Raw genomic sequence first — 25,981 nt, 5'->3', positions numbered from 1 at the left:
TCGTTGTCTTTGTTTTCGAAATGAAGATAAAATTATGCCTCAAATAAGGATGGCCGTGGACCCGGCTCATCTGTCGCTAGGCCTTTTAAATGTAACCCTTGCATGACATCACTGGAGGGAGAGGCTGCAAGAAGAAACACGTGCATTTGGGTACCAAGGGGTTTCCATTTTGTTACACACTGGGGGCTCTAAAAGGAAAAAAGGAGTCTGTGATCTTTGTGTCCCAGGCCAGTGCCTCCAGCCCAGTACCAGAAACAAGCAGGCAGACAAGAGGCGTCGCTAACAAGACCCTCACTTGTTCCGCTGAGTGACTCGAAGCACGTTCCCAGGACCCCCGCGCACAGCTCCACCGGGGTCCTGAGATTCCCATTCGGGTCACATTACGAGGGCCACTGCTAATCTCTGCAGTCTTGTCCCTTTCAATGTGGAACTGGAAGGGCTTTGTTCTAGATGTGACCTGAGGAGCCCTGTGTAGACAGGTTTAGTCAGGTTGCATCTGGCTCAGAGGATCGCATCTGATAGTGGATTGGCAAACAGGGAGCGTGAGAGCCGTGGGCGTTGCCGAGGGAGTTCGTATTTAATACTTCCGACTGAGGAAGCTTTAGCATATTTTCTCTACATACCCATCACATTTCTAAAGGTCCCATGGTTTCGATGATTAAATCAGAGTTTTGCTGTTTTCTGAGCAGTGAGAATTATGTCAGTAGGATACAGAGAACTGGAAATTGGTCTCGCATTCTTTTTTATCCGAAGCCACAGATACGATGTTGTCATCTTCTGTAGGCAAAAGAATTAATCCAAGCATACGTGTTTCGTGCTGTTCCACCAAGGTTGATGATTGACAGCCGGTTAGCTGGTACAGTGAGGAGCCGTGGGGGGGGGGGGGCACGATGCACACGAGCATTTCCCTTACTTTCCGAGGCCTGTTTCTTATTATCTTAACTTCTGCTACCTATCACTTACTTCCAAATGGTAAGAAAACTCCTTGCACATTTAATACAGACATCAGAGCTTCTTGGGATGGTGAGTGTGGTTAGGTAGTCGAGGATTCTATGGTAAGCTTAGAAATCAAATCTGGTCATGAAAAATGTAAAGGATGTAGCGACATTGAAATCCACCAGTTAATCTCTGTTGCTGTTGTTGATTATAGATAGAAAGTTGTGATGTGGGAACTACTGGCAAACCATAACCAATGAATCAAATTGGATTTTGAAAAGAAGGTTGCAAGGATCTGTAGCTGTATTTGTTTACTTACAGTCAACAGCTGAGTTGACTATTGGAAGAATAACGCCACACCTGTCTCCTAAAATGTCTATGCTTATGTGGAAGACGGAGAGATCATGGGGTTCGCCTGTACACAAAGAACTACAAGCAACCAAGAAATGCTGAGAGTAAAAGAAATAGTCTTCTCCAGGGAGGACTACACCGTGGGTTATGCAGCACCAAATGGTCAGCCCTGAAAATACACATACAAGTGGGGGGCAGTGGGGGGCCTGTGACAGGAGAGGGAAGGTGGAGCTAGGGGAGAGAGAGAGATGAGAGAGGTCGCAGGAGGAGAGAGGAGGAATGCAGGCTAGTGTGATGTTATCAAAAGGTTAAAATAATTAGGATAAAGCTTTATCATTACCTATTGGCTCTGAATTTATTTATTGCCATCTTGTAAATTGCGATTTTATTGATACATAAATCTAACTGGTTAACTATTAAGCTTCAAGAGTCATGCTTCTACCAGGTAATTGGGTGGTGAGGTCGCAGATCGTGGATGCGTGGGTGATGCGTGGAAGTGAGAGGAACTCGGGGTCCCACACCAGAGAGATGGTACTCAGAGGGACTGCCCAGTGAGAAGGTACCAGGCAGCCCTGAGGCCCGGTGTGAGCTCTACAGACCCAGACCGCCGGGCAGCTGGTGGGTTGGCAAGATCACAGGGGCGTGGTCTGAGCCTGAGGAGAGTTCTCTTTGTTTAATATTTCCCATAACAGCTGAGCAGGTTGCATTGTTTATTAGGAATACACACACATACATGCACTTGTGACCACAGTTAAAGAATGAGAGTTTGAAAGAGAGTGAGGAGGGTGTTCATGGGAGGATTTGAAGGCAAGGGAAGGGAAGGCACAGAACCTGTAATTATATTATAATTAAAAAAAATATTTTAAAAACTTAAATATTTGCTTGTGGCACTTTACAACAGAAAGTTAGCTATCTCTTCATTGGAACCACAAAGCAGAAGTAGACAATGTAAATTTGAAGCAATAGCTTTGACCTTAAGCACAAAATGGTATTTAATCACCATTAGCAGACAGAGCTAGAACCCCAGTCTTTCATCTCAATGATTGCTAAGTCAGCTTTTAAATTAATACTCTGTATGGCATTACCTAAACTCTTATGTCATTTATCAACATTTTCTGTATCAAACTGATGACTTGGCAAAAAGGTGAGGCAAAAGTAGAAAGACAAGAGATAAGAATAGACTCAAAAGGGCACTTTCTACAAAGGCCAGTCTTAACCTACCATTCTGAAGTATGGCCCTTCAAGATACCACCTCTAAGCTTATTCAGTGTGAAGAACTCTGGAGTTTCAGTGGTTAGGTCTACGATGTCTGGTTCTGTAGACAACTATGAGCGATTCAGCCTTATCCACGCCTCAACAACTGGTTGGTTTCTGAAGCAACTCTAGGATTTGATGTGCTGCTCCGGAGCCAGGTATGTCTTCCTATGCCCTTTTGGGAATAATGCCTCAGCCAAATCTTTAAGACTAGACTTGTAACTACCTTTGATCTTGACCAGTCTTTAATGCCTTCTAAAACCAGGTTTCAACGCATGTTTTTCCTCTTCCTTAAAACTCCTAAGTCATGGTCCTGCCACAATGGGAACTGAATGGCTCAGATCTCTTAGCTTTTATTATAGCCCGGATAACTGTTTCTGGTTGCTCTCAGGCAAAATTAGCTGCTCTGCCCTCTGATCAGCTCAAGCAGCCTGCGTCAAAAGCATTTCTTGCTTTCAGACACTGTGATTAAGGCTGTTGGCCATTTCAATGGGTCTGAACCTGCAGCTAGGTTAGACTCTTTAACCTGTTTTCTCAAGATTCATTCTTTTCTTCCATAGCTCAATTTTGAAGGTCCAGCATGTTCTGGCAACCACAGAGATATGTGTCTTGAATGTAATCTCAGAGTTATTAAGTTTGGGCTTCAAATATTTGAAGACAAGAGACAACAGAATTAGCCTTTTGTGAGATAACCCAGTTGTAACTAAGGTATTTATCTATCGAGGGAATGAACATCTTGCCTGTTGACCCACTCTCATGTGACGTCAGACAACTTTCGACCTCCTTCAGGACAGAGGAGTTGATAGAAAGTCTGGATTCTCCTGGTGTGGAGAATTCAGGTCCCTCCACCACGTGGCTTCTCACCTCACTGGAGACCTTGTGCTTACAGTTAGCTCACCCGCAGAGCACACAAGTTCTCACCAGGATTCTTGGTCACCGAGCGAGGATTTTCACTTCCCAGTCAGTTCACTGAAACAGCATTGATGTGGCATTGTCCAGTGTTCCACGTGGAGCTGGGGATGGACTCCCGGCCCTGATTAGTCACAGCTTGTAGATCATTGCTTCATGTCTGCTTGGAAACATCCCAAGAGAAAACTAACCATTCTCAAACTCCCGGAGACTTAGTGCCTCATACTTGTAAATAGTCTTGTAAAGAGTCAGTGAATGTATCAGGTGGATGCCTTCAGGAAAATGGCTGATTGTTTTTTTAATCTGGTCTTAAACATTCTACTCAGCCCTCATGCCAGACTGGTATTAGTTGTTTTATATTATTACTCCCCTGATAAGAGATCATGTAAACGAAGTGCTGTTGTTTGAATTGGGTGTGTTAGTAGTTTGTTCCCTGGGGTGGGGATAGTTGGGAGTACTTAGAACCATCAGAGGCAAAGCTTACTGGGAGCTTGCCTGGTCTGTGGGAGTGTGGCCTTAACTGGGACTGTGGGGCACTGCTCTCCGCTCCTTTGCCTCTTGTTTTGTTCTGTCACGTGTTCCCACTTTTATGTGCTATCTCATCAGAAGCTCAGAGCAGTGGAGCCACTGGGTGAGGGATCGGAACTTCTAAAACACGAAGCAAAGTGAGCCTTTCCTCTTAGAAGTTATTAGTTTGGGATATTTTGCTACAGCAATAGGTAGAGTAATTTTAACCCAACACCATGACAGCTATGGCAAGGGATCACATTCACGAACCCAGGTCTGTGTGACCCAGCTGGAGTGACACACCATTAATACCAAAAAACCGACATCTATTGAGGGACAGACAATGTGGCCAACAGGAGAAAGGTTTGACACAATGAGTCAGAGATAGGAATCACCAACTCTCGTGAAAACGAACAGGAAAGAGAGGCTACAGCAAGAGCCTCTCTTAAGAGCAGTGCAGCAAGGGAGGTGGAGTGATGGTGCAGTTCAGTTGAGTTCAGTTGAGTTCATGCAGTTCCATGTGGTTCCGTTCTGTTCATGAAGTCAGTGCAGTGCAGTTCAGTTCATGGAGTTCAGAGGCCGTTCTTCCAAGCAGAGCACCCGCCCTTAAATGTCTCCATCAGGGGCTTCGTTTCCTTCTCCTCAGCTTCTGACTCATATAACCCAGCCATTCCGGACTTGCACTGTCTTGGTCCCCCACCCCTGCCCCACCCCCACTACCCATCTCTCTCTCTCTCTCTCTCTCTCTCTCTCTCTCTCTCTCTCTCTCTCTCTCTCTCTCTCTTTCTCTCTCCTTTCTCTCTCTGATCTTTCTTGGTTCTCTTTGCTCTCTTGGCCTATTGGCTCTTGATCCTCTCTCTTGCCCCCTCCCCCCTCTCCTGTTCTTCCTGTCTCTCTCCTCTCAAGGCCTGGTTCTGCCTGCGGGTCATATGCAGAGTGCTTCTTCCTCTCTGCTCTGGAATCTTCTAGATGCCTCTGGCTGTGCTCTTTATCATATCTACAGTAAAAACCTTCTCTCATCCACACCTTGGAAGGTTCGTGCTCTCATTTTCATTCACTGAGCAGGCTATGGAAAGTTTATTGCACGATGTATAACTGTATTACACAAGCACGTGTCCCAACCGTACCTGAGTTGATTTCAGTACAATTGGTCTTGCAGGTACTTCAGGAAGCTCCTTTCTTTTTGAGAAATGTAATTTTTTGAGAAGCAATTACATTGAGTTGTTGAACAGATGTTTTACAGGAGTTTACCTTGTCCACTGGCAGCTGTAAGTGGCTCTTGGAATTCTCAATTTCTAAAATGTTGCTGTCACCTCAGCCATGATTTCTTCTGTTCCTATTAAATGGCTACCGTCTTTATCTGTCGTTTTGAATTTGGGGATGTAGAGGAGTGGGAGAGAAGTGGATTTGTATAGTCTAAACCACTAGCTGGAAATCCCTGCTTGAGGGAGTCAGCTAAGGTCCTCAAGCTCCGCCTTCCCACCTCCCTCCCTTCAGACGTGCCCCTCCCCCACCATTCTCCCTTTCCTCCTTGATGATCTCTGGCTGTTTGTCTCAGGCCATGCCTGCCTGGACTTGTACTGTCTGTGAGGCCCTATCCTGAGACAGACACATGCTTTTTAGAGCTTTGTGGTCTCCCCTGACTTGGGTAGTGCTACAATAGATAGGATTGCTATTTTGTCTCAACTGGATGGATCTTTCGGTGCCTATTACCACTAACAGCATCCGGCACCTTGCAGAACAGTGCACTTAGCCTGCTTTTGAAAGCTGTCCTAACCCTGCCTTCCAAAAGGTTACAGAGCCCAACCCTGTCTGAACCTATGCTCCCGCTCTCTGGCAGGTCCAGTGCGAGGGGTTTTCTTTTTCCTACAAGGATCGGCGGTTCCGTCTGGTCACTTTTCAAGTGCTATGTAACTCATCCTTAGAGGTATGAAAGCTTCCAGTGGTGGTGGGCACAGCCTAAGGTGGGCAGGGAAGGCGGGGAGGGAAGAGGCTGCGCACTGGTAGACGCTGTGGGAAGTTTCGTAGAACCCTGCGACTGTGGAGCCACCTCCTACCCTCACCGCACCCACAGGTTCCCTGTACCTCGGCGTTCTACTGTGGGGCTCCCACAGGCACTTCGAGCCAGTGCCAACTTGCAAACCTGCACTTCAAACTGTGTACTTTACAACTTCTGCTTTGATTCGGACAGCTGTTTTAGTTATTTAAAAAGAGAGTGGTTTGGACTTAGGACTCAAGGCCAAATGCGTAAGTGAGGAAAATTCCCAAATTCTGCGAATCTGTTTGTGACTGTTTACAGGGAGAAGACATCTGATGACAGTTCGCACTGTGTGCCTTCCCTGGGTTTGTCCCCTTCTCTCCTGCTGCTTCTCTTTCAACTACTGCTATTGACCATGCAACGTATCCTTGCAATTAGAACTTTTAACATTTTAAGGTAAAGAAATTAAAATAACGTGAATGCAGCTTGTGTGTGTGTGTGTGTGTGTGTGTGTGTGTGTGTGTGTCTGTCCACGCATGCGCAAACGCGGTCCCAGGCCAACTTTTCAGAGGCTTCCATCGAGAGAATGCCAGAATCCCCCGGGCTGACAGCAAAAGCCTTCACCTGCTGAGCAGCTCGCCAGAGCTAACACTTTTTTTTGTTTTTTAAGCGGCTAAGACGTGTTTTCCTGTCTCCAAAATGATTATTGTCATCGCAGGGACTGATGATATTGAGGTTATCATTCAGTTAAGGAGAAAACATACATAATATATAAGACAGCCAGATTTTCTTCTTTCCTGTTTTATGCTAGGCCTTCATTTTTCTCTGAGAAGAAACACTGTCCTCATCAAGTTCGTCATTTTTTTCCCAACTCATATGCCACCCACATTTGCTCGATTTTCTTTTTCTGTTCTTTCTCATACAGGGATGTGTCATCTTCGCAATGGGCTAATTAGCCTTAATTAGGAAGTCTGCCTCAAACCCACCCATCCTTTCTCCTGAAATACAACTGGCAACAAATGAACTCATCTGTTTCACATTTCCACGTGGGGGGGGGGAGGGGGGACTCTTGAGGCTGGAGTTGCTTTCTTCCATTATCTTAATTAAATCCTTCCTCTACATGTAAACATTTCCAAAAGAAATGTCAAGTGCACTAGCCCAGACGAGGGTCCTGACTCTGAAGACTATTTTAAAATGCCCTGCGATAGTCAAGCATATTTTTGCCTTAGTTTCCCCTGCTGTTACCTCTAGTGGCCCTACATATTTCATAGATGCTGTTAGTAAGAAATGAGGTGACATAAGGGACACAGACCTTTTCCATTGTTGCTTAAAATACTTTAATTACACATTAAAATATCACAAAATGCAGTTCTCTATGCTCAGTTCAAGGCAAGATTTGTAACGTTTTGTATTTCTATCCAGTGTAGCTTGGTGTCTGTTTTAGGTTAACTAATGAGTTACACGTTTTCATGACTGCTCTGGAAAGAGGGACATCACATTATCTGACGAGGCAGAAGAAGTTTAAATGACTCCAGCTTGGAGGATAGAGGACATCTTTTGGCTTAGAATTCCTTGTCTTGGCCCAGTTACGTGAAGTCTCCCGCAGACACATTATTTCCTCCTGCTTAAAGGTGCAATAACTTAAAAAAAAAAAAAAAAAAAAAAAAAAAAAAAAACTGAAAATGAGTTAAGTTTTTCTGTTTGTTTAAAGACAGCATGCATCAAAACATCTATATCCTTAATTTTACACTGAATGGAAGTAAGAAACACAGGTTTTTCTTTTACATAAAGAATTTCTGGCTTGGTTGTGGTGGTGTATGTATCCTTTGGTCCCAGGACAGGGGAGGCACAGGTAGATAGAACTCTTGTGAGGTTCAGGCCAGCCTGAGCTAGGTAGTGAGACTCTATCCACAAACAAACAAATGTGTGTTTGTGTGTGTGTGTTTAAAAGTTTACTTAGCTAATAGAATAATTTTGGCCATTATCCCACTTAAAAAAGAAAAATCTGTTCCAATAAAACAAATGAAAATTCAATGGCTTAATGTATTCTTCTCTTTGTAAAATTAAGGATCACTGTCATGCCACAAAAATTACTATGAGACACCAAAATTTGATTTCTATACTGGTTTACAAGAAATCAATTGAACTTATACACATACCCCCAAATACAACTTTTTAAAAAATTAATTTTAAGTTAAAAGCTAATTTTTAATAAAAAACTTAGGCATATGGACGGTTTGCCTGTAGGCATATCTGCCTACCATGTGTATGCAGTGCCTATGGAGATCAGAAGTGGGTGTCAGAACTGGAGTTACAGACAGTTGTTAGCTGCTGTGTAGATACTAAGAACAGACTCTGGGAGAATCACCAGTGATTTCACCTCTGAGCCATCTCTCCACCTGTCATTCAGGCTCTGCCTCCCCCACAACCCCCTTGTAGTGGCTTGATTGCCCTCAGTCACAACCAGTGGATCCTGATTGGGGCAGGGGACAAACAGGAGCAGAAGGGAGGTGGGGCTGGGGGGTTGGATGGAGAGCTCAGGGGGTAAGTGAGTTCTGAAGAGAACAGACTCTCTGGATGCCGACTTTAGTGAGACAGCTCATTTTAAAGGGGGGAACAAAGGCTTTTTAAGCCATTGGGGGTGAGTGTACATGATTGATGGGGCCAGGGTTGGGGATGCATCATTTGCATAAGGAGGATTCCCAGGTGCTGATGACCTTATAAGGGGAGAGCCGGTTAACCTGGCTACCAGCATGCAGAGACCTCCTCCAGCTGGTAAAGTTGGGGGCACAGGGCTCCAGGTCAAGACCGCTGGGGCGTGGACACACCTCAGTCCCACTCTTGCTCCAGACCTGCTCCCCACAGCTCCACGCCTCCCTGGCCTCACACACCTCCATCTTCTAGTCAAGTCATATATTGAGTACCTAAGACTCCTAAGGTAGATCCTGTTAGATTTCAAATAGAAGGCAAGTCACTCCCTCTAACATGTAAGGCCCAGTGACGTTCACCTTGACCCGCTCCAGCAATATTAACCCACGCCCGCCGACATCTTTTCTCCTACATTTATCTTACATACTTGTCTACTCACTTGACAAATATTTTGGGAGAACTTAGTAAGTATCCACTATTATTTTTCAGCATCACTGAGATGAAAGCCAGCAAAGTTCCTGTCTATAAACAGCTTATGTCCTAGGCTCTATTAAGGGATAAATAAAATCATGTATAATACTTTCACCATAGAACCAACAAGTCAAATGTGAGATGCATGGCAGGCAAAGATGGGCAGAGCGTCCTGGCCAGGCTTGAGGAAGTGGAAGGATGGATTAGGAGAGCGATGGGAAAGCAGGCTACACAATCAGATTAGAGAGCAGTGGGAGAGCAGGCTACACAGTCAGATTAGAGAGCAGTGGGAGAGCAGGCTACACAGTCAGACTAGAGAGCAGTGGGAGAGCAGGCTACACAGTCAGACTAGAGAGCAGTGGGAGAGCAGACTACACAGTCAGACTAGAGAGCAGTGGGAGAGCAGTCTACACAGTCAGATTAGAGAGCAGTGGGAGAGCAGTGGGAGAGCAGACTACACAGTCAGATTAGAGAGCAGTGGGAGAGCAGGCTACACAGTCAGATTAGAGAGCAGTGGGAGAGCAGACTACACAGTCAGACTAGAGAGCAGTGGGAGAGCAGGCTACACAGTCAGATTAGAGAGCAGTGGGAGAGCAGGCTCCACAGTCAGACTAGAGAGCAGTGGGAGAGCAGGCTACACAGTCAGACTAGAGAGCAGTGGGAGAGCAGGCTACACAGTCAGACTAGAGAGCAGTGGGAGAGCAGGCTACACAGTCAGACTAGAGAGCAGTGGGAGAGCAGGCTACACAGTCAGATTAGAGAGCAGTGGGAGAGCAGGCTACACAGTCATACTAGAGAGCAGTGGGAGAGCAGGCTACACAGTCAGACTAGAGAGCAGTGGGAGAGCAGTCTACACAGTCAGATTAGAGAGCAGTGGGAGAGCAGGCTACACAGTCAGATTAGAGAGCAGTGAGAGAGCAGGCTACACAGTCAGATTAGTGAGCAGTGGGAGAGCAGGCTACACAGTCAGACTAGAGAGCAGTGGGAGAGCAGGCTACACAGTCAGATTAGAGAGCAGTGGGAGAGCAGGCTACACAGTCAGATTAGAGAGCAGTGAGAGAGCAGGCTACACAGTCATACTAGAGAGCAGTGGGAGAGCAGGCTACACAGTCAGACTAGAGAGCAGTGGGAGAGCAGTCTACACAGTCAGACTAGAGAGCAGTGGGAGAGCAGGCTACACAGTCAGATTAGAGAGCAGTGGGAGAGCAGTCTACACAGTCAGACTAGAGAGCAGTGGGAGAGCAGGCTACACAGTCAGATTAGAGAGCAGTGGGAGAGCAGGCTACACAGTCAGACTAGAGAGCAGTGGGAGAGCAGGCTACACAGTCAGACTAGAGAGCAGTGGGAGAGCAGTCTACACAGTCAGACTAGAGAGCAGTGGGAGAGCAGGCTACACAGTCAGATTAGAGAGCAGTGAGAGAGCAGGCTACACAGTCATACTAGAGAGCAGTGGGAGAGCAGGCTACACAGTCAGACTAGAGAGCAGTGGGAGAGCAGGCTACACAGTCAGACTAGAGAGCAGTGGGAGAGCAGGCTACACAGTCAGATTAGAGAGCAGTGGGAGAGCAGGCTACACAGTCAGATTAGAGAGCAGTGAGAGAGCAGGCTACACAGTCATACTAGAGAGCAGTGGGAGAGCAGGCTACACAGTCAGACTAGAGAGCAGTGGGAGAGCAGTCTACACAGTCAGATTAGAGAGCAGTGGGAGAGCAGGCTACACAGTCAGACTAGAGAGCAGTGGGAGAGCAGGCTACACAGTCAGATTAGAGAGCAGTGGGAGAGCAGGCTACACAGTCAGATTAGAGAGCAGTGGGAGAGCAGTGGGAGAGCAGACTACACAGTCAGATTAGAGAGCAGTGGGAGAGCAGGCTACACAGTCAGATTAGAGAGCAGTGGGAGAGCAGACTACACAGTCAGACTAGAGAGCAGTGGGAGAGCAGGCTACACAGTCAGATTAGAGAGCAGTGGGAGAGCAGGCTCCACAGTCAGACTAGAGAGCAGTGGGAGAGCAGGCTACACAGTCAGACTAGAGAGCAGTGGGAGAGCAGGCTACACAGTCAGACTAGAGAGCAGTGGGAGAGCCTGCTACACAGTCAGACTAGAGAGCAGTGGGAGAGCAGGCTACACAGTCAGATTAGAGAGCAGTGGGAGAGCAGGCTACACAGTCATACTAGAGAGCAGTGGGAGAGCAGGCTACACAGTCAGACTAGAGAGCAGTGGGAGAGCAGTCTACACAGTCAGATTAGAGAGCAGTGGGAGAGCAGGCTACACAGTCAGATTAGAGAGCAGTGAGAGAGCAGGCTATACAGTCAGATTAGAGAGCAGTGGGAGAGCAGGCTACACAGTCAGACTAGAGAGCAGTGGGAGAGCAGGCTACACAGTCAGATTAGAGAGCAGTGGGAGAGCAGGCTACACAGTCAGATTAGAGAGCAGTGAGAGAGCAGGCTACACAGTCATACTAGAGAGCAGTGGGAGAGCAGGCTACACAGTCAGACTAGAGAGCAGTGGGAGAGCAGTCTACACAGTCAGACTAGAGAACAGTGGGAGAGCAGGCTACACAGTCAGATTAGAGAGCAGTGGGAGAGCAGTCTACACAGTCAGACTAGAGAGCAGTGGGAGAGCAGGCTACACAGTCAGATTAGAGAGCAGTGGGAGAGCAGGCTACACAGTCAGACTAGAGAGCAGTGGGAGAGCAGGCTACACAGTCAGACTAGAGAGCAGTGGGAGAGCAGTCTACACAGTCAGACTAGAGAGCAGTGGGAGAGCAGGCTACACAGTCAGATTAGAGAGCAGTGAGAGAGCAGGCTACACAGTCATACTAGAGAGCAGTGGGAGAGCAGGCTACACAGTCAGACTAGAGAGCAGTGGGAGAGCAGGCTACACAGTCAGACTAGAGAGCAGTGGGAGAGCAGGCTACACAGTCAGATTAGAGAGCAGTGGGAGAGCAGGCTACACAGTCAGATTAGAGAGCAGTGAGAGAGCAGGCTACACAGTCATACTAGAGAGCAGTGGGAGAGCAGGCTACACAGTCAGACTAGAGAGCAGTGGGAGAGCAGTCTACACAGTCAGATTAGAGAGCAGTGGGAGAGCAGGCTACACAGTCAGACTAGAGAGCAGTGGGAGAGCAGGCTACACAGTCAGATTAGAGAGCAGTGAGAGAGCAGGCTACACAGTCATACTAGAGAGCAGTGGGAGAGCAGGCTACACAGTCAGACTAGAGAGCAGTGGGAGAGCAGGCTACACAGTCAGACTAGAGAGCAGTGGGAGAGCAGGCTACACAGTCAGATTAGAGAGCAGTGGGAGAGCAGGCTACACAGTCAGATTAGAGAGCAGTGAGAGAGCAGGCTACACAGTCAGACTAGAGAGCAGTGGGAGAGCAGGCTACACAGTCAGATTAGAGAGCAGTGAGAGAGCAGGCTACACAGTCATACTAGAGAGCAGTGGGAGAGCAGGCTACACAGTCAGACTAGAGAGCAGTGGGAGAGCAGTCTACACAGTCAGATTAGAGAGCAGTGGGAGAGCAGGCTACACAGTCAGATTAGAGAGCAGTGGGAGAGCAGTCTACACAGTCAGACTAGAGAGCAGTGGGAGAGCAGGCTACACAGTCAGATTAGAGAGCAGTGGGAGAGCAGGCTCCACAGTCAGAGAGCAGTGGGAGAGCAGTCTACACAGTCAGATTAGAGAGCAGTGGGAGAGCAGTCTACACAGTCAGATTAGTGAGCAGTGGGAGAGCAGTCTACACAGTCAGACTAGAGAGCAGTGGGAGAGCAGTCTACACAGTCAGACTAGAGAGCAGTGGGAGAGCAGGCTGCACAGTCAGATTAGAGAGCAGTGGGAGAGCAGGCTACACAGTCAGAGAGCAGTGGGAGAGCAGTCTACACAGTCAGACTAGAGAGCAGTGGGAGAGCAGGCTACACAGTCAGATTAGAGAGCAGTGGGAGAGCAGACTACACAGTCAGAATCAGACAGCGAAAAAGCCTTGATAGAGAAATGGTTTTATGAATCTGAGAGACAACAAGAAGAGATTGTATCACTAGAAAGGAACAAGAGTGGGCATGGGGAAGGGATGTGAGAAGAAGTGAAAGGGAGAGCTCACAAGGTACTTGTGACGAATTTTAAGTGCCCAGGCCCACAGAGCATGAAATGAAGACACGGAGGCGCACAGTCTGCAGGGCAATGTGTCCCAAGTACGACTTTGTTTCCCTTTATCCCACATTCTCTATATCAATCTCCTGAGTCAGATTTCTTTGTGTATAGTGAAGGGATATCAAGAAATCTGTATCAAGTCTGTATCAAGAAATTGATTCCAAAATGTTCTGTGGCAAAGGACTAGTACGTAGGTCCATCACTTAACTAGTTAGTAGCTCAACCCCCGCATCCCCAGGCTGTTACTGAGGAGGTAAGTGGACCCCATATCTGTCGCTGAACACTCATTCTAAAGAAGGAAATGCTATTTCCTCATATTACACATAAAAGTAGTTCAGCTTCAGAAGGCCGCTGCCCACAGGGAGCTGTGTGCTCTGTCACAAACGCTGGGGACGTGCAGTTTATAAAGGTCACAGCTTTATTTCAGCTCACAGGTTTGGAGCCTTCTGCTGAAGCACACCATGACAGAATGTTGCTGTTCACCTCAAGGCCTGAGTGCAAAGGGACTAGGAGAAGAACAGCCAGGACCCCAGCATCCTTCAAAGTTATATTCCATCTGCGACCTCCACTGGACCCTACTATGGGGTCAACCCTAGGCTGTCCCGGAATAAAGTTGGAGACCAGACTTTTAACAGGCAGGCCTGGTGCAGAGCCACAAGGTAGCAGTCAACTGCTTCTTCCAAATGTGGTTTTACTTCACCTTCTATGTGTCTCGACCCCATTCCTGCAGAGAGCTATCCTATTCTCTTTTTATATTCCCCCAATGTTTTCTGAATCCCCTTTTCTCTTCTCTCTCAATGTTATTATCCTTTTTTCCCCCTTAAAATGATACTTACTTATTTTAAGGGGAAAGGAGACAGTTTCAGTTCTCAAGAGAAAGCATAAACCAATTATAGCCACGACAGATGATTTGTTGAGAGAAATTTTCTACCAGGCAACTTCTTGACTCACCACTGAGTGGGCCACCTTCCTGTTGATGGCAGGAACTTCCTGTTCTTTCTCAGCAAACAGAGAGTATGCAAAACAAACAAACAAACAAACAAACAAACAAACAAAAACTTAACCTTGTAATCTCTTTCAAATTCCTCACTTTATCTGCATCAGCATCTTTTTTACCTGGAACATTTGAACCTTGGACACCCCTCCCCCCTTTCCAGATGTGACTGAGCCCTCATAACTCTGTAGGCCCTGCTCTGAGATCCCTTCCAGCAGCTGTCCCTTTTGCATAGCACTGCTGAGAACATCTGTACACAGTGACAAATGATGGTATTTTGGGAAGCAGGCTTCCAGAAGGAAGCGTTGTGGGTGAGGTTGCCTCTTTTGTTTATTGTTTCACGGAGGTACAGGAGTCTAGAGAGACAAAATGTACTCTAAGGCCTTCTCACTCCCACCCCCACCCCTTCCCAAGACAGGAGATAGCTCTGGCTGGCGGCCTGGAACTCACTATGTAGACCAGGCTGCTCTTGAACTCAATGATGTCTGCTCCCCTTTGCTTTCCAAATGCTGGGATTAAAGGTGTTTGCTACTAAACCCAAAAGGCCTGTTTGGTCTTTCTCTGTGTGTCCCTGTTTCTGTCTCTCTCTTTTTGAAACAGAGTTGTATTGGGTAGCCCTGGTTATCTTGGAACTCTCTTTGTAGACTAGGCTGGTTGTGAACTCAGGTGCTGTGATTAAAGGCTTGCACGGTTGGTTTGAGGTGTCCTTTGAACAAAGCGACAGCCTCTGTGTTCACTTGGGTTGTGTCTGCCACACTCTGCTGCTGCTCTGTCATAGAAGGAAGCAGGACTCACACAGAGACTGATGCTTAGCTATTGTTTCATTGCTGGAACCAGACGGATTTTCTGTGCGTGCGTTCGCCTGGTTGTCTTCAGGCGCTTGTGTGATCTCCCAAGCACCTGTGATTTATAATTTGAATATGGCCCACGTTTGTGCAGCAGAGTGTTAGTTTAGTCTAAAAGGGACGCTTTGAACTTAATCACAGAAGACTGCTGAGAAACATAATGGTGTAAAGCAAGGTAAAAATACTCTGAGTTTAGTTCAGGGAAGGGAACCCTGAGGAATACATTCTTACTCAGAGGCTGCACCGATGTTCTTCGATAAGACTCAGAGTTGATGCCAGGAACTCAGAACTCCAAGATGCTTTGTCTGTTGGCCTTTTAGTTTTCATCTGTCCCTTGAAAAGAAGAAGTTGTAGTAAGAATCATGGGATCCCTTCTACGTGAATCCCGAAACTCACGTTGCAGGGTAAATCTAAGTGGCAAATGTTAGAACCAGATCTCAGCGCAGTCCTATTAGACAGACTCATCTGTCTGGGTGTGGTGACACTTGTCATCCAAGCACCGGGAGGCAGAGGCAGGAGAGTCAAGAGTTCAGAGCCAGCAGAAACTCTGCTGTGAGTGAAAGCAAGTCAGAGATAGACACACAGTGAGACTCTGTCTCAAAAACTGAAAGACTCATCTTTATACAGCATAGGATATTTACAAAACTCTACCACAAGTTAAAAACAATGATGTATTTTGAATTTTTATAAGGTTTAGGCCATTAGCAAACATGAACCACATATATCCCTTATCCTACAATATGAATGTGTGAGAAGTGTGTTTCTTTGGTAATGTTAATAATTTTAAACAATCAAAACAAATAAAGCAAGTCCAGTTCAATCCATTCACAGCAGACTGCTAATCAGTAAGGGTTTTTGTGTTCTGAATCCTTAATAAGTCAGTCTTATATCCTCCTAAATTTTTTTTTAAGGATTTATTTATTTATTATATGTAAGCACACTGTGGCTGTTTTTAGACACACCAGAAGAGGGTGTCAGATCTCTTTTTTGGATGGTTGTCAGCCACCATGTGGTTGCTGGGATTTGAACTTTCAGAAGAGCAGTTGGTGATCCAACTCTCCAGTCTCCCTCCTAAAAGTTTTAAGGTGTTAGAGGATGTGAAAAGTGACATGTCCAGGGTGACTGCTCCCTTTCTCCCTGAAGGAACTGATTGACAGCAGAGAAACAAGCCCCATATCCAAGGAATGGCTCCCAGTTGCCAGTGGTTCTTACTTGGGAATTCCCACACAGAAATGAAGGAGGCCCACACAGAGATCCAATGTCCTGTCTCTCTGTCACTTATTGTAATTGTCCCCAGAATGAGAAATAAGTAAGCCCCTTCCTTCCACACTTGTATCATTTCTAGGCATTGTAGGTAAAGTTGTCCTCTTCTCTAGAAAGAAGGTGGACCGCGGCAGCTGCTGAGACAAAACCAGTTGCAGAGCATTGAACTCTATCTACTGAAACAATTAGCAAATGCCGTTCAGGTCCCTGTAATACCATAAAAGGGAATTCGTTAGGCCTGGGCTCTACTATGAGCTTTCTGAAAAATGTATGAATGTGCAAAATCTTAAAATACACGACATAGACTAATTCTTGTTTTGTCTGCTTCCCAGTAGCAAAGATAGAGAACCAGTCTGTGGCAGTTTGAATAAGAATGAACCCCATAGGCTCATGTATTTGAATACTTGATCTCCAGTTTGGGCCATTGTTTGGGAAGGCTCAGGGGATGTGACCTTGTTGGAGGAGGTATGAAACTGGGGGCAGGATATGAGCTACTGCTCCAGGGCCCTGCCTGCCTGCCTGATGCCAGGCTCTCCGCCATGACAGTCGGGGACTCTAACTCACTGCAACCATGAGCTCCAAATTAAATGCTTTATTTTATAAGTTGCCTTGGTCGTGCTGTTTTCTCACAGTGAAGCAAAGCAACCAAGACAAAGCTAAGCATGCAGCGATGGATGAGAGAATAAAGACAGTGCAGATGGATGTTGGTGTGCTAGTCAGTCTGTAGGAAGAATGGAGACCCACCATTTCCCCAACATGAATGACTTTAGAGGATGCTATATGGAATGGAATGAGCCCAGCACAGAGAGACAAGGGGCAGTGGCTCTCACTCACAGTGTGACTGAAAGAAGTTGATCTTGTGAAAGTAAGACATAGAAGAGTGTTTACCAGAAATGTTTGGGGCTAAAGAGCAAGCTGGGACAGAGACATCACTCACTAAGTACAAAGTTGCAGTTGGGATAAATAAACCCCAGGCTTCCTCAGAGAGGAGCTTTAGAACACTATCACGACAAATAAATGATAAATGTCCGAGGTGGTGGATACACGGATTACCCTGATTTGATTATTACACAATACATGCAAATAGCTAAACCCTGTACCTGCCAATATGTACATGATTATATGTCATTAAAACAGAATAATAGAATTGCTTTTTTTCTTTGATGAGATCAGAAGCCTTTTAACACAGAGCAGATATGTACATTTGTGATGGTTTATATATGCTTGGCCCAGGGAGTGGCACTATTAGGAGGTGTGGCTTTGTTGGGGTAGGTGTGTCACTGTGGGCATGGGTTTAAGACCCTCATCCTAGCTGCCTGGAGGCCAGTATTCTCCCAGAAGCCTTCAGATGAAGATGAAGAACTGTTAGCTCCTCCTGTACTATGTCTACCTGGATGCTGCCATGTTCCCACCTTAACGATAATGGACTGAACCTCTGAACCTGTAAGACAGCCCCAATTAAATGTTGTCCTTATAAGAGTTGCCTTGGTCATGGTCTCTGTTCGCAGCAGTAAAACCCTAAGACAACATGAGACCAGGTTATCCCATAGGTAATGGCCTCATTCTTTCAGGTGTTTTTGACAGCTCAGTCAAGAGGTTTGATCAGCAGACTTTTCTCATTTAAATCAACGTTACTTGAGTGTTTCAGGTTGTTTAGGACAGTGTTACTTAACTGACTAAAAATGTCTAAAAGCCTATATACTTTTCAACATTTCTTTACAGTTGGTTGGTTAAAGTAAAAGAATTAGTCACTATCTTCCTAAACAATTATTAAACACAGTGACTTTCAGATTATTTTCCTGTACACACCCAGGTCAAGTTGATAGGGTCATGGACACGACTATTGCAGTGTGTCGTGTGTGGTGGTTCTTTCCACTGCCCGGTGGAAACTCATTCTTCTTTTCTGTGCCATACCTTATCTGCCAAGTACCAGAAGAGGAAAGGCTAGATGATAGTTCTCTGTCCTCGTCTTTTTCAGAATGACGAACGCAGCTTGGTCCACAGTTGAGTCTATAAGGTGATGGCAGTTCCTGCTGGAGGAGTGGGACTGAGGATGAAACCTCTTCAGCTCAGGAGTCTGGCTGTTCCGTGAGGGAGGGACTTTGTAGTGTGATGTCACCCACTGGCACCTGTGTCAATCAATGTTTTGCTTCCCCCCCCCCCCCACACTGTACAGAGAAGAAACCCTAGCTGCCTCTTCATTATATACCATTGCCCAGTTTTCTTCCTAGCTGTCATATGTTTTGACTCCTGGCAAAAGTAAGCGGCATTTCTAACCCCTTTCCCTTCTGAGAGTGATAGACATAGCAGAACAATCTCTACTTTATAATCTTTGCTTAAAATGGTGCAACACATGGATATCAATGGTATGTGAAGAGATCTGGCAAGTGTCCCAAGGCATCCATGGCAACACCAAAAGCCACCCTGAGACAATCTCCAAGAGACTTGTGTGGAGACCCCAGTATGTTGCCATCAAGTTTTCCGATTGTTGCTTCTCAACACAAAGGGGGATGTTTTAAATTATTTTGGAAGGTTTGTGTTTATAGTGGCTTTTAAAATTGTTTCTTTTTAACTAGATTTATCCCCAGGATGCATAGAGATTGGTACACACGTTTCTCTCTACTCCCCTAAACACATGCTTGCAATCTCTGGCACTGGGTAGAAATGTAGAGTGTGGTGATATCTATACGTGTATCTAGAGCCTTGCAGTCAGCAAAGCTCCAATCAAGCTAGGAAATCTGACAGGAGATGTTGGATGCGTAGAAGAAAATCTGCTGGTCATGCTGAACTTCAATAGTTCTTAACCTGCACAGTGAGGCATTTTAATATCCCACTGAAAACCTTAATCTATTCTACTGCTTCACACTTGGGCCTCCCAATTGAGTTTACTTATGAATGGAGGCTTATTCCTCTTCTAGTTTACACAAAGTAGAACATTTTATTGTGAGCCTAAACTGACACTTCATCTAATCTTATTTGAATAATGAATTAATTTTGCTTAACTTTATTGAATCCTCTGGACAGGTCCAAGTACTAAATATCCCTAATAATATTTTCTTAGTCCAGCAAGTCATTTTCAACAGCAGATTGATTATACAAGACGGAAAACCTTTGGCACATCAACTATGAGCCCAGTTCCTGGGAAATAAGTCAACAGAACACTAATCAGTTCATTTAGGAACTAATAACGTCAGCCCTAAGGCTACAAGAGCCATTCAGAAGAGGCTTCCTTCATGAGGGGCACACGATCTCTCTGAACTGGTATAGTAAAGTGGATTTCATCAGATAAGCTGTCAAATGCTTCATAGAACATGCCTTGGAGAATTAAGCTTCCACTGTTCATACAATTTTATCAGACACTAGCAAAGTAGATTTTCCAGTAAAACAGGAAATTGCCCTTGGGCCACGCTTTTGAACATTTATTCAAGACGTAGTCTAAATGCTGTTTCAGCTGTCATTTTCTTGCTATCGGCAGAAATGGTTTGCTTTTGTTGTAGATGAGCAGTTCTCTTTAATCACCAAAATCAACTCAAATGCAGGGAACATAATGACTGGGAAATTGGGGCATTTTCGAGAAGTGATGAGGAGTGGTAGGTTTTGAGGAAAACAGTAACTTAAGCAGGTTGGTCAACAAACAGTCTTGTGTTTCTTTTAATAAGTGTAATAAGCTGTACGATATAGTACAGTATCGGGATAGGTGGTGTTTTAGTGGTTTAAAATATAGGCCATAAGATCAGACTAGTTCCCAATGTCTTTTCTAATGGTTCTAATTAGTTGGCTCTTGGCAGATCACTAAAGACTTTAATTTAGCTTCCTCAGAAACAATTGCATAACACATCAGCAAGAACAGACTACCGAAGACAGGTGTGACCATTAGAAAGCAATAATAATAATGTAATTAATAATAGTGTAACAGTGCTGTGCTACTGTAGTTCTTTGTAAATTGTGATTGTATGGAAAGTAATGAATATATAGTAATTCAAGTATAATTCTGAGTTTAATAATTTCAAGTATAATTCAGTGGCTTCTGAAAAGTATGAGATTTTAGGAGATAATATAAAACTCAGAACTTCTTTTAGGAAGCACAGGATCACAAATGAAGAAGAAATGATTACATAGCCAGTTAAACACTTAGTTTTCCCTAAGGTGGATGCAGGGCCTCACGCCTCATGCCTCACAGCAAGAAATGACCAAGTTGGTAGATGGTAGGCTCACTCAAATTATTATGTCATACAAGTATTTTTATCATAGCTAATAAAGAAAGCAGAAACTTCCTACTTTAGTACTTGTGAATTCCTACTGGAGACTCGAGACCTGAGTTCATGGGCTCACATGGTATCCATGTGGTGCTCCTTCCTTCCCCCGAGAATAGAAGACCATTCATGACTTTCGCCTCTGGTCCTTTCCGAGGAATATCACTTCATTTCCTCAGTATAGTAAAAGAAAGTGAGGTTGCCTCCCTGACACTTGTGTTAAACCTCTAATTCAGTGTTAAATTATAGTTCAGTAACAGAAACGTTCTCTTAATTAGTGAGAGCCAATTGTTTCAAGGCCCTTTGGTTATTATGGATAAGACAAGCAACACTGACCACCAAGGGACCACCAGCTATTGCCATGAGGTAATTGGTGATGCTAAAACTAAGAAGAAATTTATACTATTCTTTCTAAAGATATATCTACATCTCTCTATATAAGTAGATATATAGATATAAAGCATCATCATCATCTCAGAAAATGCTTTCTGTTCTGTTACTTACAAATAAATTGAAGATAGCCATTAGTGTAAATAATTGCAGATAACTATCAATGTAGAATAATTATAACTTAAAATTTGTAAATGTCCCATGTGTAAGGCATGACAGTGCTTTTAGTACTTATTGCCAAGTGTCATGCAATTTTATCAAGCAAAGAGGAAACCAATGCATAACTGATGTTTGTTGAGGTTGAGCTCTTGATCACTGCAGCCTTGGTGGTCCCATGAATTGTACACAATAATCTCTATAAAATGAGAACCTGGGAAGTGGTTGTGATGAATCTATAATATGGGGGTGATTGAACTGAGGATGTGTACACCAGAAGGTTAGGTGTTCCCCAGTTCTTGATCATTTGCTTTTCCTAGGCCCTCAGGAGGAAGACTTTCTTATATGTGTTACCATCACATGGAGAGCACATGTGGCACATAATCCTTCCTGCATAATAACTCGCATTGTTATTGTTTGCTTGTTTTGTGGTGACTATGGAAACCATTTATAGTGATTAATATTGATTGTTAACTTGGCGGGTTTGAGAAACTCATAAATCTGTAAAGTCCACTACTGGGGTGTTTCTGTGAAGGCATTTATAGAGAGGATTATCTAGGAACGGGGAGACCCCCCCATGAGTGTGGGAGGGTCTTGGGGTTAGGGGTCCTAGAGGGTAGTAATGCAAAGAAGTCCAGGAGCACGGGCCATCTCTTTCCCCGCAGCCACCACTCTCCCCAACATGCCCCTTGCTAGGATGACAGGAAGCAGCTGAAACCCAGGGCCAAATGCACCTTTCTTACATTGGGCATTGTCACTGGGATGAGAATAACAGGTAACACAACGCGCTTGAAAACCATAGGGATCCACAAGTCACAGGTTGATTCACATTGTGCCGCATATTAACTAAGAGTTCAGAGTCAGTTCTCATCACTTAGGCATATCAAAAACAAAATAAAAGGATAACTTGATGGCGTGTAAAGCTCATTGATAAAGTACACATGAAAAAGCTTTTTCTCTACAGGCTGTGGAAAATTTTTCCAGGGGAAGAGATACAATCAGAATATCTGTTTTCAGGAGACTATTTTACAAAATAGTAGACTGTAACTCACCAAGTAGGCTAATGTGAAATTTCTTTGAAAAATCAGAAATACTTTATCAGTAAGGAGGGCTTTAGAAATTGCTTGGCGAAGTTCAACCCAGACCATGAGTGTTGCTAGGTGTATCCTCCAAGATGGAGGTGATCAGGGTAATTTTTGTTTATAGACTTATGGATGACTTTACAATGTCCTCTTTTTCTTTTTGTATTCTCTCAAATATGATCATGCTTAGTATTTGAGTATTTAAAAAGTATCTGGGTGATTAGAGCTGAGATAAACTTATGTGTGGTTCTATGTGGGATCTTGAAAAGAATGAAGCGTGCTTGTGTGTGTGTGTGTGTGTGTGTGTGTGTGCATGTGAGTGTGTGTGTGCATGTGAGTGTGTGTGTTATACACAATAACAAGAATGCGAGTTATTATAAACCTGTGTTTATGGTACAGGTTATTTTACGGAGAAGAAGAGTGGTATATGGAGCCATGATAGTAAATAAAGGAGCCAGTTTGATGACTAGGGCATAGAATATTCTGGATTAAATGATCAGAATGAGTAAATGAATGGAGGCTGCAAATCATATGATGACTTTATTAATCCTTAGGAGGCTCGGTATGGCTGAACTCTGGCTTATTTGTAGGGATAGCAAGCTGAAAATTCTTATTGGAAAGAAAAAATGATGGAACTTTTCGATTCACACTGTAACAGGAAGAGAGAGTAAATGATTTGAGATGTAACGGTAACATACAAATATCTCACTGAGTGTGTAGATGGATGAGAGGATCATGGGCGATCCGGATTCCAGACTGGAGACTGGAGTGAGCAGTTGTTTTTTTTTTTTCAGTCATTTTAACAGAAAATAAGGAGGCAGGATAAGATTTGTGTGTACCTGGCAGAAGTGCATGTGAAACCACGAGTGTGATGGTTTATATATACAAGGCTCAATAAGGCATGGTTAGGTGTGGCCCTGTTGGAGTAGGTGTGGCACTGTGGGTGTGAGCTTTAAGACCCTCATCCTAGATTCCTGTAAGCCAGTATTCTGCTAGCAGCCTTCAGATGAAGATGCAGAACTCTCAGCTCTGCCTGCACCATGCCTGCCTGAATGCCGCCATGTTCCCGCCTTGATGATAATGGACTGAACCGCTGAACCTGTAACCCAGCCCCAATTAAATGTTGTCCTTGATCAAGATGTCTGTTCACAGCAGTAAAACCCTAACTAAGGCAGAGGAAGGAAAATCCATTCTTATCTCCATGTACTAAACTTCACTCCAAGTGGATCAAGGACCTTCGTGTAAAACCAGACACACTGAAACTAATAGAAAAGAAACTGGGGAAGACCCTAGAGGACATGAGCACGGAGGGGGGGTGGCGCGGAGTTCCTGAACAGATCACCAATAGCTTATGCGCTAAGAACAAGAATTGACAAATGGGACCTCATAAAATTACAAAGTTTCTGTAAGGCAAAGGACACTGTTAAAAGGACAAAACAGCAACCATCAAATTGGGAAAGGATATTCGCCAACCCTACATCTGATAGAGGGCTAATATCCAATATATACAAAGAACTCAAGAAGTTAGACCCCAGGGAACCAAATAACCCTATTAAAAAATGGGGTACAGATCTAAACAAAGAATTTTCACCTGAAGAAATTCGGATGGCCTAGAGGCACCTGAAGAAGTGCTCAACATCATTAGTCATTAGGGAAATGCAAATCAAAACAACCCTGAGATTTCACCTTACACCAGTCAGAATGGCTAAGATCAAAAACTCAGGAGACAGCAGGTGTTGGCGAGGATGTGGAGAAAGAGGAACACTCCTCCACTGCTGGTGGGGCTGTAAGATGGTACAACCACTTTGGAAATCAGTCTGGCGGTTCCTCAGAAAACTGGACATGACACTTCCGGAGGACCCTGCTATACCTCTCCTGGGCATATACCCAAAGGATTCCCCGGCATGCAATAAAGACACATGCTCCATTATGTTCATAGTAGCCTTATTTATAATAGCCAGAAGCTGGAAAGAACCCAGATGCCCCTCAAAGGAGGAATGGATACAGAAAATGTGGTATATTTACACAATGGAATACTACTCAGCAATTAGAAACAATGAATTCACAAAATTTTTAGGCAAATGGTTTGTTTGATCTGGAAAATATCATCCTAAGTGAGGTAACCCAGTCACAAAAGAATACACATGGAATGCAATCTCTGATAAGTGGATATTAATTAGCCCAGAAGCCCTGAATACCCAAGGCACAAATTGCATAACAAAAGACTCCCATGAAGAAGTATGGAGAAGGTCCTGATCCTGGAAAGGATTGATCTAGCATTGGAGGGTAATATAAGGACAGAGAAAAAGGAGGGAGGTCATTGAAGAATGGATGGAGAGAAGAAGGTTTATGGGACATATGGGGAGGGGGGATCTGGGAAAGGGGAAATCATTTGGAATGTAAACGAAGAATATAGAAAATAAAAATATTTTAAAAAATTAAATAAAAAATAAATTTTTTTATGTTTCATTACTTATATTTATTAATACTCTTGACTATGCTTTTAAAATATAATTTGTTGAATCCAAAGAAAGTATAGCAAAAGGAAGTTTACAAGTGTTTGAAATGATGCAAAAGTATCATTTTCATTTAACTAAGAAAGTAAACTATGCTCTAGTTTTCCTCCAGATCACATAATTCTTCATTTTAAAAGACTAGCTCAGTAGAGAGTACAATTACAGGACTATTTCTTAGAAGTATTTTTTTTTAATTTTTTTTTATTCGATATAATTTATTTACATTTCAAATGATTTCCCCTTTTCTAGCCCCCCCCACTCCCCGAAAGTCCCGTAAGCCCCCTTCTCTTCCCCTGTCCTCCCTCCCACCCCTTCCCAGTTCCCCGTTCTGGTTTTGCCAAATACTGTTTCACTGAGTCTTTCCAGAACCAGGGACCACTCCTGCTTTCTTCTTGTATCTCATTTGATGTGTGCATTATGTTTTGGGTATTCCAGTTTTCTAGGTTAATAACCACTTATTAGTGAGTGCATACCATGATTCACCTTTTGAGTCTGGGTTACCTCACTTAGTATGATGTTCTCTAGCTCCATCCATTTGCCTAAGAATTTCATGAATTCATTGTTTCTAATGGCTGAATAGTACTCCATTGTGTAGATATACCACATTTTTTGTATCCACTCTTCTGTTGAGGGATACCTGGGTTCTTTCCAGCATCTGGCAATTATAAATAGGGCTGCTATGAACATAGTAGAGCATGTATCCTTATTACATGGTGGGGAATCCTCTGGGTATATGCCCAGGAGTGGTATAGCAGGATCTTCTGGAAGTGAGGTGCCCAGTTTTCGGAGGAACCGCCAGACTGCTTTCCAGAGTGGTTGTACCAATTTGCAACCCCACCAGCAGTGGAGGAGTGTTCCTCTTTCTCCACACCCTCTCCAACACCTGCTGTCTCCTGAATTTTTAATCTTAGCCATTCTGACTGGTGTAAGATGAAATCTTAGGGTTGTTTTGATTTGCATTTCCCTAATGACTAATGAAGTTGAGCATTTTTTAAGATGCTTCTCCGCCATCCGAAGTTCTTCAGGTGAGAATTCTTTGTTTAACTCTGTACCCCATTTTTTAATAGGGTTGTTCGGTTTTCTGGAGTCTAACTTCTTGAGTTCTTTATATATATTGGATATTAGCCCTCTATCTGATGTAGGATTGGTGAAGATCTTTTCCCAATTTGTTGGTTGCCGATCAGTCCTCTTGATGGTGTCCTTTGCCTTACAGAAATTCTGTAACCTTATGAGGTCCCATTTGTCAATTCTTGCTCTTAGAGCATACGCTATTGGTGTTCT

Source organism: Apodemus sylvaticus, chromosome 8 (genome assembly GCF_947179515.1).
Source record: "Apodemus sylvaticus chromosome 8, mApoSyl1.1, whole genome shotgun sequence".
NCBI lineage: Eukaryota > Metazoa > Chordata > Mammalia > Rodentia > Muridae > Apodemus > Apodemus sylvaticus.
This window is presented reverse-complemented; position numbering follows the sequence as displayed.